Source organism: Dasypus novemcinctus, chromosome 4, assembly GCF_030445035.2.
Source record: "Dasypus novemcinctus isolate mDasNov1 chromosome 4, mDasNov1.1.hap2, whole genome shotgun sequence".
Taxonomy (NCBI): Eukaryota; Metazoa; Chordata; class Mammalia; order Cingulata; family Dasypodidae; genus Dasypus; species Dasypus novemcinctus.
Window position 1 is genome coordinate 90,297,438 of NC_080676.1, and position 13,441 is coordinate 90,310,878.

The window sequence follows — 13,441 nt, forward strand, 5'->3', positions numbered from 1 at the left end:
TGTGATTACACCAAATACCATTGATTATACACTTTGGACGGATTTATGCTTTATTAATAAGTACCATCAAAATTGATTTGTTGGAAAAAAAAAAAGACGGGAACCCAATTTAAGAATGGGCAAAGATTTGAATAGACATTTTGCCAAATGGCCATAAAGAACATGAAAAGATGTTCAACATCACCAGCTATTAGGGAAAAGCAAATGAAAATTATGAGATATCATTTCACAATTTATAGAATGAGCCTTATTTTAAAAATAGCAAATTACAAGGGCAGGAGAGGATGTGGAGAAATAGAAACACTCCTTCACTAATGGTGGGAATATAGAATTGTCCATTCTCTATGGAAGACTGTTGGTTCCTTAAGAAGCTAATTAAAGAACTCCCATATGATCGGGCAATCCCACTACTACAAATATATTTGGAAGCACTGAAAGCGGGGTTGTGAACAGATATCTGCACACTGATGATCAAACAGTATTATTCACAGTTGCTAAAAGATGGAAATAACCCAAGTGTCCATGAACTGATGAGTAAATAAACAAAATTGATACATACTTACAATGGAATATTAATCAGCTTTAAGAAGAAACAAAGTAAGGATGCATATGACAACATGGATCAAACTCGAGGACATTATGGTGAAATAAGAGACACAAAAGGAAAAATACAGTGTGTTCTCAATTATATGAAGTAAATACAATGAGTTAACTTATTGAGTTAAAATATAGAATATGGATCACTAGGAGATAGAATGAGGATTAAGAAGGCAGAACTGATGCTTAATGTACTTATAATTTTTAATAAGCTTTTTGTAAATATTTGGAAATGGATAGAGTTGATGGTTATACATTAATAGTGAGTATAACTAACGCTGCTGATTTATAAATGTGATTGTAGGTCTAGGAACATAAATGTCAGTAGAAAGAAAGCTAGGGAGACTCTTGGGATTGAATAACATAATAAGCTCAGTGGTGGATGAGGATTGTGGATAATAGTACAAATACAAAAATGTTCTTTTATGAACTAGAACAAATGTATGTCACTATTATAAGGTGTTAAGAATATGGTGATAAAGGGAAAAATACAACTAACATAACTTATGGACTATAATTAACAGTAATAATGGAATTAAGAAATGGCCACTGCTTTAAGGTGGCTCTTCCAAAATGTCTCAACAGCATGAAGAAGTAGGGGGAGTTACTTCCCTAGACGAGACTATACCTCTCATGTTATTTCTAGCAGCACTGCAGCCTCACTATATTCGTGCAACTTTCCCCCTCTAATTGCATGCCTATTTTCTCCCTCACCACACATTCAGCCACAATATGTACCTCTGCTTCTGACAGCATCTATTTTATAAATTAATTATGCTCTCTGAAAAGGCAGCTAGGAAATAGGGGACAAAAATGCAGTGCAACATAAGATGGGGAGACAATTCTGCTTGCTCCGAAAAAGGGCATTGCTATTCCAAAAGGTTATTCTTAGGCTCACTCATTTAGAAAATGCAACAACATCTTCATAATAAGGAAAGCAAAACAAAACAAAACATTAAGGTCACTACTGACCTTGATTTTGTTGTCAGAAAGAAGAGCTTCTGAAGTGTGTCACGCATGAAAAGCAGTTAAAGTGAAACATTTTCAATTTTCAATCCTGGTTCATACAAAACAAGCTTTCCTCATCTGATCTGCATTGCTGAGAGTAACAATGACTGTGCTGTCACCTCTGACTCACAGATCAGTGTGATGGGGGAAGAAAATTCACACACCATTAGTTGACTCAACTGTTAGGATTTCAGGGAAACTGGGTGGTTGTGTTACTGTGGTAAGCATCAAGGTTGCCTGCTAATGCCATTGTCAATGCTCAGAAAAAGGACAGAAGTTTTCTGAGAAAACCATAGTGCCAATTCTGTCAATTCAGAAAGAAAAAAAATAACATAAAATGCAAACTGAACCGTTAGGAATCTTGGATCTTGGAATATACCCAATTTCACCACTGAACGAGCTTTAAAAATTATAATTTTATTGTTTGACTCATAACTAAATGAAACTTTAGAAGCCACATAACACTCTATTTTCTCTCTCACTTTGGTTTCTCTAATTCTGCTCCTTCTTCTAGTTGTTTGTTACATTGTGCTGACCTTCCTCTTCCACATTTCTCAGATCGACCTGTTCTTCTCAATTCCCACATCACTGCCATAAGCAAAACTCTTCAACATTCATACCTCCATTTTTGCAATACACTTTTACTTGGTCTTCTTTGTAATCAATTTCTTTTTTTTTTTTTAATTTTTTTTTTGTAATCAATTTCTTTATGACCCAAACTACCTTGCATTTTGCTATAGGATTCCTCTTCCCTAATTCGTAGCTTTCATTATATCACTTGTCAGTTTGCAAACACAGAATTGTTCTTATTTCATAGGACAAGAACAGAGATTAAGTTCCTACATCATCAAACACTTTCATTTCTACTCTGTGTGCACCTTACCATGTCTTGCATTTGTTTACTTATTTCTTACCTTCAGATAATCTGTTCTCCTGACATAAAATTTCCTTTCCTCTCCTTCCATATAAATCATATACTTTATTTCTGGAAGCTCTTTTAGAGGGAAGATAACTTCATTCACTACAATATACATCATTTCCTCTTTCTCCTCAAGTGCTTCTCAGGATCTTTTTCTTCTCTGAAAGTTTGTCATTTTTTCACCACTCTTGGTGACTCCATACCTGCTTCCCCTCTAGGATAACAGGTCCTCCATAAAGACCTTCTCCCCCACAACTTTGTTGCTAAGCACAACCAATCCCCTGAGATAAGCATGGACTATATACTTGGGTAGAATACTGCATACAAGCATACAAGCATACAAACCAAAACAAGCATACAAGCATACAAACCAAAACAAAACAAAAAAACAACACACCAGGGATAGATCCAAAGAGATTTCTGTTTTCAGAAATATCTTTAGGTGTATAGAACACATAAAAATTCTGGGTAATAGATAAAAAAACATTTTTAAATGTATATCTGAACTGGTGGAAAAGTAAGAGAGTCCTCAGAAATCATAATAAAAAAGCAATCTCAAATCCAAAAGGGTAAATAGGCATCTGGTCTGCATTTGTCCTCTTCCAACCCAAATGGCTTATAACCTACCTTTAGCAGATCTTGAGGAGACATTACTTTGGAAGGTGAGTTGGATTAGGGATCTCTGTACCAAGGCAGACCACTATAATAGTCTGTGTGTGTAAGCTAGGTTAAAAACTGCCTCATAGAGGAATATGATAAGGATATTTATCAATCTTAGCCTTGATTCTGGTAGAAATGGGATAAAAAGAAACATGATTTCCCTGAAATCATGACTACAATTCTGTCCTCTCAAGTTTGGGGTTAGAATTCACACTGATTGTAAGATCTTAAGCATACTCACATTAAAAATTCATTTTAAATCGGGGATTAGAAAACTTTGTGCACAGGCCAAATCCAGCCTGCAATCTCCTTTAATACAACCCATGGTCTAAAATGATTTTAAAATTTCAAAAGAGTCAAAAGAGAAGAAGAATATTTTCTAACATATGAAAATTTTATGAAACTCTACTAATGTCACAAAGATGACAGAATAATATGTTCCAGAGTTCTGGTTCCCCCTCAGACATTTTAAACAATAAGCAAAAACAGGCAGAGCCATCTTTCTCAGAACTCCAGAAAAATAATTAAAAGTTTGCAGTAACTGAGTAAGTATCAAATCAAGAAAAAGGCAATTTAAAAATAGGAAGAAAATCTCATGGCATCATTTTGGCCCTTCCCCAGTCCCTTCATGGTTCATTGTGGAGCTGTGTCATATTTCCAATGTGTGCCCTGGTCCAGGTTTCAGGGAAAGCAGAGTAACCTTTGTGCATATACTGGATGCATATATGTTTGTGTAAGTCTGTCTGGTAGCCACCTAAAAGACTGAAACATGGCACTTGTCTTAGGTTCATTGTCCCAAAACTTACCCTGTGCATAGAGGGAACTCACAGGGCAGCTGGAATGGTGTAGGAGAACAGTCAAATTATAGTTGCCTGGGGGAAAGTATTGCTGGCTGTGGGACATACAGTGTAGCACCCAGGACTAGATGTTCTTAGGAGGAAAAAAGGACATTCAGATCCATGTAAATGGAGGAATTCCTAGAGACATATATGCATGCCCAGGACAAGAGGAATGCTTGGAAAAAAAACTGGGGAGGACCCACACTTTCATCTTAGACTGTTCATTATACTCATTGTTAGGCAGACTAAGTTAGAAGGCGAGTACTGGTACAGACTATTCTGCAAAGACTGGGAAAGTTGTTCTCTTTTTCTTTCTTTTTTTATTTCTTTCTTCCTTCCTTTCATCATCTTCTTTTCCTTGTTTGCCATCTCCTGTCATTCAAGGAACTCTCCATCACAACACTAGGTGGACATAGCTTTAAGGAACTTCAGTTATTAAATTCCAGAAATAACACATTAAAATATCAATATATAGTCATCCGAGAAACTCAACTAACTCCAAATAGCATAAATTCAAAAAGATCCACACCAAGACACATTATAATCAAACTACCAAACACTAAAGACAAGGACAGAATCCTGAAAGCAGAGAGAGAGAAGCAACATGCTGTTGATAAGGGGGTCTCTAGGAAATTAAGTGATGATTTCTCATCAGAAATGTGTTGGCAAGAAGGCAATGGGATGATGTTTTTAAAGTGTCAAAAGCAATACATTACCAACCAAGAATTAAATATCCAGCAGAACTGTCCTTTGAAAAAGAGAGCGAGATTAAGACATTCCAGAAAAACAAAGCTGAGAGAGGTCATCAGCAGTAGACAGGCCCCACAGGACATACTAAAGGGTGTTTTTCAGGTTGAAAGGAAAGAGAAAAGAACACTAGACAATAGATCAAAGCCACATGAAGAAATAAAGATCTCTAGTAAAGGTAAAAACATGGATGAAAATAAATACCAGTACTCTTGTATTTTTTGGTTTGAACTCCACCTTTTACTTCCTACGGGATCTAAAATGCAAATGCATAAAAAGTAATGATACATTTATGGTTTTGGACTCAAAATGCATAAATACATAATTTGTGACAAGAACAAAAAAGCAGGGGGATGAAGGACAATAGAAATACTGTGTATGCTATTAAAGTTTAAGTTAGCATAAAACTAACAGAGTTTTGTTTTAATTTAGGAAGTTAAACTTAAGCCCAATGGTAACCACAAAGAAAATATTAGAGCTTCCGACTTCCAGTCAAGGTTCTGCCCTGTTGCTTCAGACTTTGCTTGTGAGTCTGGTTCTTCTGTAGAATCTGTGCATACAGCAACTTTTTAAAAACTAGGACAAATTATGGTTCTCCACTTGTTAAAGGAAAAGCCAAAGGGAAGCTGTTGAAACATGAAAACTTATTAGCAATTGCTTTTCTGGAGTCCAGGGCAGCAGAGAGTTATGGAGAACTGCCTGCAGGAGGCCCAGGTATACAAAGAGAAAGGAAACCAATGCTACCATGAAGGCAAGTACCAAGATGGCATGAGGAGGTACCACAGAGCTCTGCTTCAGCTGCAGGGTCTGGATCCAAGTCTGCCCTCCCCAATATGTAATCTAGGACTTCAAGGTCTGGCTCTCACACTTGAACAAGAAAACATCCTACTAGCACTCAGACAGACTGCTACAATAATGTAACTGCCTGCCTCCTTTAGATGAGCCAATGAACTACAAATAAGTGAAAGAATACAGTCAGAAAGTCCTGGAATGAAAGCCTGATAATGCAGAGGCCTTGTATAAGGCTGTAGTGGCCTTTTTCCATCTGCAGGGCTATGATCGGGCTCAGCACTACTTCATGGCTGCCATCAATAGAAAGCTAAAAGACAACAATGTCCAGCAGTATCTCCAGCTGACATGGATGGAACTTAGCAGCTACCATCGGAAAGAGAAGCAGCTCTACCTGGGCTTGTTTGGTTAACAAAGAAGATATGCCTTTATTTGAACTTAGGTGGACTGTAAAAGACCCAGCAAGAGGAAATCTGAATCTCAGCAAGAGAAATTAACCCCAGATGTCTGGCCCACATGGATTTCTGTTTTGTTTCCAACCCCACATGATCTCTTTACTACTTACACAGCCCATGTTTTTATTTGTCCATCCATCTTTGTATATATCTTTATATGTATTTGTTTAGCTTTCAAAACATGTTATTTTGGGGGATTTTTTTTGCCATGGAAAATACAACCACAAAACATTCATCTGCTATCGGTGGAACTAATCCTATCTGTGATTTTACTGATAGATGTTGTAGCAGTTTGAAATGGTTATGAATTTCAAAAATATATATTCGATTATGTTTGTAATCTGATCTGAGCCTGATTTATGATTAGGACTTTAATTGGGCCATGTCATTAGGGCACTAAGTCTCCGCCCCTTGGTGGGTGGGGACTCACAGATAAAAGGCATGGCAAATGACAGAGTTGGGGGTTCTTAATGTTGGAGTTTTGATTTTGGAGTTTGATGCTGAAGTTTAAGCTGGAGTCTTAAGTTGGAGTCCTGGGGAAAAGATACAGAGCCGTTTGCCTGGTAGTCTACAGTTGACCTTGTGGAGAGAGGCAAAGCCTACAGAGCCTCATAGTCTATAGCTGTCCTTGTGGAGAAAACAGGAGCTTAGCCCAGAGGAACCCATGAAACATGAACCCTTACAAACATCAGCAACCATCTTGCTTCAACACATAAAAATGGACTTTGGTGAGGGAAGGAACTTTTGCTTTATGGCCTGGTATCTGTAAAGCTCCTACCCCAAATAGATACCCTTTATGTAAACGAACCCATTTCTGGTATTTTGCATCAGCACTCCTTTGACTGACTAATACAGGTGTTGTTAGGTGTATTTGCATGTAGAGGAGAAGGCTAGCAGAGGATGAAATATTGAGATAAGTGGAAAGGAGTTTTTTGCTTTGTTCCCCCAGATACTCAGGCTACAAACTGGGAAATAAATCTTTTGTGAGAGAAGAAAAATATAAATTGGGCCCCAATGTATTAAAATCAAAGATTTGAAATCAGTGAGTATGATTTCACCACCTTATCCTCCATAATGCCCACCACACATTCAGATTCTTTTTTCCCTACTAAAGTGTCTGGCTCTTATTCTCTAGGTAACTTTTAGTCTTTGCAATTGCTCATTCTCTGATCATTTATATAGTACACTTAATTATTTTTTCACTAAGCTTTTCTATCTTAAGGCCTTTGGTGTCAAGTACTTAAGTGTTTATTTAATAATCCTTTATCCTTTATGCCAAAACATCATCCAGGAGAACATTTTAATTTTTAAGAGGTGCATATCCATAGTATGCTTGTTTCTCTAAAAAACACAGGAAAGTAAGATCACCAAGTCTAGAATCAGGAACAAAATAAGGCAGGATAAAAACATAACTCTATTTTTTACCTGTCACCCTGTATTTTGTAAGCAACTCAGGTCCGGCGAGGAAGGATATAAATGAAGAGGGGCTTTCCTTCCTTAATGCCTTTGAAACACTGGATGGAAATTGCTGGAAGCTTTGCTGGGTAAGGTTTCAAATTGCAGATGTGATACAGTCATGGCTCAGTAGGAGGCCTGTCAACTAGGAGCTCCTTGTGAATAATGGATTACAGAGCAGGTGAGACCTACAGCACTGGTCTACCTTTATGAATGGACATAATTAACATGTGTCATGAACCATCATCTAGCAACAGAACAAACATTTCAGCAGGGGAGGTGGGGTGGATTGGTGGGACCAGCACCTTCATCTTGCAAAGTATTCATAAATTCTCTTTATCTTTCCAATAAGGTAGACAATAAGCTAAACATCTTTGCTGCAGATAAGCTAGACTCCTCTTTGTACCTCCCTGAACCCTAAAAACACAACTAAATAATTGTCTTATGATGTTTTCTACCAAATAATATGGAGAACTCCAAGGACAGAACTAACAAAAGCATTTTATTCCTCTTTCAAGCTTCTTAAATTCCTTTTAAGTCTAAGTTTGTAGACAAAATTTTATCATGGTTGCATGTTTTGTTTGCTTTGGGCTGTTTTGCTTTCTGACTTAAAAAAAATAGACTTGCTCTTACAGTAAGGTATCATCTGCATCAATGCAAAAAAAAAAATAAAGTGATACTTAAAAGCAAAAAAAAAATCAGAAAAATATACATTGAAGGAAATGTGAAGGTTTCACTACAAAGAATCAAGTGAATACAAAAATAGACAGTAAATGAAGAAATGAGAGGCAAAAAATGTTTAACTTCCAAAAACCAAAGGGCAAAATGGCAAAAATAGAGAGTAAGTAAATAACAGAGAGAATCAATGAAACCAAAAGTATATTATTTGAAAAGAGTAATAAAATTGATAAATCTGTAGCCAGACCAACAAAGAACATTAAAAAGAGGGTGCAAATTTGAAAATCAGAAATGAGAGAGGTAGGACTTTACTATTAACATTACAGAAATAAAAAGGATTATAAGAGGTTATTATGACAATTGTATGACATCATAGTAGATAACTTAGATGAAATGGAAAGGATTCCTAGAAAACACAATTTACCTAACCTAATTCAAGAAGAAACAGAAAATCTCAACAGATGAATAATAATAAGTAAAAAGAGTGAATCATTTTCAAAAAATTCCTAACAAAGAAAAGTGCAGGACTAGATGGCTTCAGTGGTTAATTTTACCAAATATTCCAAGAAGAATAATACCAATACTGCTCATGCTCTTCCAAAAATTGAAGAGGAGAGGAGGAAATATTTCCTAAATCATTTTATGAGGCATCACTGTAATATTAAAGTCAGGTAAAGATATTACAAAATAAGAAAATTACACACCAATTTCCCTTATGAATATAGATCTAAAAATTCTTACCAAAATATTAGCAAACTGAATCCAATGGCATGTTAAAGATATTTTAGACCATGATCAAGTGGAATTTATCAAAAAAATGCAAGGGTGGTTCTATATAAGAAAATCAATGTAATATACTATGTACAGAATAAAGGACGAGGAAAAGCATATGATTATCTCAATTGACACAGAAAAGTCATTGACAAACCCCAGCACCCATTCTTGATATGAACAGTCTAAAAACTAGGAAGAAAAGGGGACTTTCTCAACATGATAAAAGTTATATATGAAAACCCCAAAGCTAACACAATATTCAACAGTGAAAGACTGAAAGCACCCCAATACCCCAAGATTAGGAATAGGACAAGGATGCCACTCAACATTGTATTGGAAGTTCTAGCCAGAGCAATTAAACTAGAAAAAGAAATAAAAGGCATTCAAATTAGAAAGGAATAAACAATATTATCCCCACGTGCAAATGGCATTTTCCTATATATAAAAAACGTTGAGCCTACAAATAAGCTCCTAGAGCTAATAAATGAATTTGGCAAGGTGATGGATTATAAGATAAACACAAAAATTATATAAAACTCAAATTTCAGTGTCTACAAACCAAATTTTATTGGAAGACAGCAAGGTTCATTTGTTTGCTATTGTCAATGGATCCTTTTGTGCTATAACCAGAGAGGGTTAATTTTGTTTATTTGGATGTGTTTAATATGTGATGTCCAAACTGAACACTGCATTGTATTATTATCAGCCTTCTGAGAGTACACCCTCCTCCTTCACATAAAGGCGATTCAGGAAGATGAATATTCGAAATCAGGAAAGGAAAATGTAAAAAGGGCTGTATATGGAATTTGACCACTTAGAAGTTATGAAAGAGATTCTTCCCACCCACTCTTGCACTCCTAAATTCAAGAAGGGCAGGTGAGGGGATGAAGGGTAATGCGAGCAGAAACAATGTATTACACCCATGGAATGTTACCTTTTATAGGGGCAGGGTGTAGGGGAGGAGCCCTGACAAAGCTTGGTGCTCTGAATATTGGCTGACTACTTTTCCTGGTGAGATCCTTGGGAAGAAGCTGTGAAAGCCAGGAGGCTAGAGCAACATCTGTCCTGCTTCCCTCAGGGGGTGAGGCCTCTGAAGCTCATCAACAGGCAAAGAAAAGCAGCTGCTGCTCCCTTGGACTGCACAAGCTGCAGAAGCTCCACACTGAGGCCAGAGGGGTGCTCTCTGGTGGTCCTCCCTTGAGGTCAGTGGCACGTCCAGCCACGATGGCCTCTATCATCACCTCAACTGCCCTTTGAGTCCTTTAAGGGAACTCTCTGAATTTTGCCATTTGGTTAGAAGGCAAATATGTTTAATTACACTTTCTTTTGTCCTCTGCATACATGTGAAACAAGCAGGTGATGGGAAAGGGATGAAATTAACATGTCTAGCCTGACAATTTTAACAAATATTTACTGTCTGGCCTTTTTAAAAAAAGTTTGCTAACCTTTTGTGTAAAGTGATCCCTAATTGGCAGAAGCAAACATTAATGCTGTCTGGTAATCAAACTTTAAACACAAGCTTCAAGGAATTCCACAAAGTTCTAAGAAATATAATCTCAAAGTAGAAAAACACTAAACACTTAAGAAATAAGACACCATGGGCCACAAAATTAAATTTTAAAAAAATTAGAGAATCAGACTTACAAAGACTCCAGATATTCAAATATCAGACATAGAATATAAAATCACATATGTTTGGTATGTTTTAAGATATAAAATGTAAGGGAAAAGATGAGAGGGAAAGTTATTATCTGTAATGACTAGGCAGATTTACAAAGAACCAAAAGGAACTTCCATAAATTAAAAATATAATTGTTGAAATAAGAACAAGGACAAATGAAGGAGCATACAGATTATTTGAGAATTTGTTAACTGGAAGATAAATCTGAAGACCTTTGAATATAGCACAGAGAAACAAACCTTAAAAAGAGTTGAAGGGATATAAAGGAAAAAATAAGAAGGCCTCACACAGGTCTAATTATAGAATAGAGACAACAGGAAAGAGGTAATAATTCAAAGATACAATGACTGACTATCTTTCAAAATTAATGAAAGATACCAATCCTCAGATTTAGGAAACACAGTGATTCCTAAACAGGATAAATTAAAAGAAAACTGCACCTTGATACACAATTATGAAAATGCAGGACAACAAAGATAAATATATTTTAAAAACCAGCCCAAAGTCTAATATACTAGTATACCTACATCTTAAACATAACAAGAAACAATCGTTAGTGGAATCTTATTTTCAAAGTGAAAAGTGAAAAACAACTGGCAACCTAAATTATATTAGGAAACTGTCCTCAGGGAGAAGGACTAACAAAAGGAAAACTCAGAGAAATAAAACTTGAGTGAGTTTCTACCATCAGACCTTCACTAAAGATAATTTTAAAGGATGTGCTTCAGGAAGATGAAAAATGAACCAGAGAGAAGGTAAGATGCAAGAAGAAAGAGTGAACAAAGAAGATGCCAAACATGCAGATAAATCTAAAGGAGTATTAATATAGAAAGTGCTGATGATAACTGTAGTAATAATGTCTAATTTCTAAGGTTAAAAATTATATAGAACTAAAATTCTGACAAAAATAATATATAAGTTGTAGGTATAATAACTAGAGCTAAAGCAATCTAGGTTCCTTTTATTTTCAGAAGGAGATACTCTAGATGCTCTAGGCACTGGTTAACTTTATAATCTGTTAAGTTGAACATCCACAGTAAAGTTCCCAGGGTAACAACTAAGGGAAGATATAGAGCGTACAATTTCCAAACTAGTAGAGGAGCAAGTGTGAAGACTACCATTAATCAATTGAAAAGAGAACAAGAAAGGAGCAGGGAAAATGTAGCTACCAGAAATCTGAATATAAGTTCCAGGTTCACCACTTACTTAGTCATGCAATCTTGGGCAAGTCATTTTACCTTTCTGAACAGAGTACTCTAAACTAAATTGGTATATCTTACACTGCTGCTGTGAATATCAATAATTATGTCATGCTTTCTAACTGATAAGAGTAATACTCAAATATTAGTCAATATCAGGAGTGTGAAAAAACTCAAATCAATCCACAATTCCTGTCTTGCTTTTTGATATCTTCTTTCTTATACATAAAATCATCAAAATCAAACATATTTTATCACATTTGCCCAAGTCCATCTTTATGTCATAGATACACATATATTTGTTTATTCCCCCATCCATTTATTTACTTATTGTCTTCTTTCTGCTTTCTTTATAGAGTGAGATTTGTGGTATTTTATTTTTCCTACATGCATTATAAATGCCATACACCTAAACATTGTTTAAAATACATCCTGGAAGCACTCTAACACCTAGACAAAATATCAACAGAGGCAGTTGAACTACTCAGAATTCAACTGTCAGTAATAAAACTGGGAAATTTTAGTCTACTAGAGAACTGACCACTAAGAAGCATTAGAATTAACAGTGATTCCTAACCAGGACAAGTTCACAGCTTGTGCTCAATATGTGGTCATAGAATAAGGAACTTTTATGTCAACCTGACCTTTAATAGATCTGCCATTTGCAGATTACAACTAATGCTAGATTATGCTGTAGCTCATGCTCTTCCCCTTTATCTCCACATAGCTGTCTTTATTGTATCACTCAGGAATCAACTCAAATGTCACCTCCTAAGAGGGGTCTTGCCTGACTACTCTTTTGAAGACATTTCACATTTCCCAAATTTGATTTATTCATGTATTTCTCTGTATCCTTTTCCCAGAATGTATGTTGCATGATAAAGGAAGATTGTCTATCTTTGTTACACATACACATTACTCTTGTATACTTAGTTCTATATCCCCAGTACCTAGAAGAGTGCCTGGCCCACTGGCAAATTAATATTTAACTGATTAATGACATCTTGCCTGAAAATAAGAATGAGGGCAGAGCTACACTTGGTTGGAAACAAGTTAGAAATCATTCCTCCCTTCATAAGGATTCATGTTGGTTGGGGAACACCAGATTCCAGAATTTGAATGTTTCTAGCACCAAAAGCCCAGAGAAGAGTTTTTTAAGTTTTCCGTTTCTTGAATAGAGAATCTAATCCTTTCAGTATGCACTCTCCCCTTGTTGGGTGCTAGGAAGAACTACAAATACATGGTCATTCCCAGGACCATGAAAGTTCCCCAGTTAAGTTTAAAAATGACAATGAGCAAACCACCCTGCCTATCCCAGAGTCAATGTGGTAAGCTCATTTTCTAAATGAGGTCTCCAGTCACCAGAGTGCCCCTTGGTGATTCTATCCTTGTTGGATTTGAACTGGCCTGAATTTTGGTGCTTATTTCTCTGCCTAGCAGAATAGAGATGAATATATATTTACTATCTGTTTTCACATAGATGGTTTTTGAAGGCTTTCTATTCTAGTTCTTATTTCTATGTAAGAATCTATCCCCAAGTTTAGGGCTTAAAGCAACAACCATTTTATTATATGTATGGATTAGTAAGTAAGTATACTAGGAGATATCACAGCAGGGATAGTTGGTACTCATGTGAGAAG

General features: G+C 36.1%; 1 pseudogene; it reads left to right on the plus strand.

The window, feature by feature from the left end:
* The first annotated feature begins 5,457 nt into the window (after positions 1-5,457).
* Positions 5,458-5,971, plus strand: LOC101446651 (tetratricopeptide repeat protein 9C-like; annotated as a pseudogene).
* The last annotated feature ends 7,470 nt before the right edge of the window (positions 5,972-13,441 follow it).